Genomic DNA, 1,538 nt, shown 5'->3' on the forward strand with positions numbered 1-1,538 from the left:
ACACAAGCTGCTGAAAAGGGCTGAGGCTGGTGCTGAAGGGCCCTTGCAAGGCTATAAACCGAAGCCCACCTGTCTGGCCCAGAGAGAAGCAGGGCTGAGGGCAGACCACCCACTCACTCTGCCACTGCCAGGAGGGCAGGGGCTCCAGCCCAGCCCCGGACACGCGCCAGCAGCAGTGTGCAGTGGCAGCCCCTGCCCACTATGCCCTGCCTCTGGGCCAGCTGCCCCATCAGAAGGCTGCTATCTCTGTGCACATCCAGCCAGACCAGTCCCCATGTCAACGTGGAGATCCCCACCTAAGACCTGCTCCCCTTGGACCGCTTGTGGCTTAGAAGACTAAAGCAGAATACATCTGCCTGCTTCCGCCCCCAACAAAGTTAAAATTATGTATTAGTATGTAGTCTCCAATTTTTAGATGTTGGCGCAAATGGTTTAAAACACCACCATGCAGGACAAACCACACCATACATCTGCAGGCTAGATCAGGTCTGTGGGTCACCAGATGCAACATCTACCATAAAAACAGTGGCTGAATCAAAAGCCAGAAACAACTCAAATGTCCATCAACTAATGAACAGCTAAACAAAATGTGCTGTATCCATAAAATTGAATGTTATTCAGCCACAAAAAGGAATGAAATACTGATACATGCTGAACATATGTGAACCGTAAAAACATGCCAAATAAAAGAAACCTACATATTTCTATATGAACTGCCCAGAACAAGGGAATCCATAAAGTAGGTTAGTGGTATCTGACGGCTGGAAGCATGGGATGGGAGGATAGCTAAAGGGTACAGAGTTTCTTCAGAAGGTGATGGAAAGATTCCCAGATGACTGTGATAGTGGCTGCAGAAATCCGTGAAAATGGTAAAAACTGTACACTTTAAATGGACGAATTCCATGGGGTGGTAGCTCAATAAAATCGCTAATTTTTAAACAGGTTGAAAAAAAAAAGTTGGGAGCCTGGCAGCAGTCCAGAGGAAGGTCCTAGTACCGCCCCACGTACACGGGCCCGCCTCCCTCCCAGCACAACAACCTCCCCTAACCCCACACCCAGCAGCCAGCTTCTCACCCGCGCAGCTAGAAACAGCTGCCTCCCGGGCTCTGTCCCTACACCATTACTTCTAAAAACGTTTTCTCTTGTGCCTCTCATCACTGCCAGTGAGATAACGTCTGGATTCCGCCTAGCCCTAGGTGTTCGTGAGGCCGCCCGACCTGTGCCAGCCGCCCGCGAGTTGCGGGCCAGGCCGCACCACCGAGCGCCTAGCCTCCCGTTTAACGGCGTCACCGCTCTCCCCGCCGGCCCTTCCGCGTCTGCCCGCCCCGGCTCTTCCGGGTTCTCTCCACAACCCCACCTGGCGCTGGCAGACCCGGACTGCGGCACCCAGGAGTCGGTGTAACCCGAGAGGCGCTGGGGGAGCAGGTGAGGACGCCCTGCGTCCTCGCCAAAATCTGCACTATCACCGCGGGGAGGAGGAGGCCTCTCACGCCGCCAGGCCTGAGACTCGCCGGGAGGGCCTGGAGGCGCCAGACACC

The sequence above is a fragment of the Bison bison genome, unplaced genomic scaffold, assembly GCF_000754665.1.
Source record: "Bison bison bison isolate TAMUID 2011002044 unplaced genomic scaffold, Bison_UMD1.0 scf7180017864519, whole genome shotgun sequence".
In the NCBI taxonomy this organism is placed as follows: domain Eukaryota; kingdom Metazoa; phylum Chordata; class Mammalia; order Artiodactyla; family Bovidae; genus Bison; species Bison bison.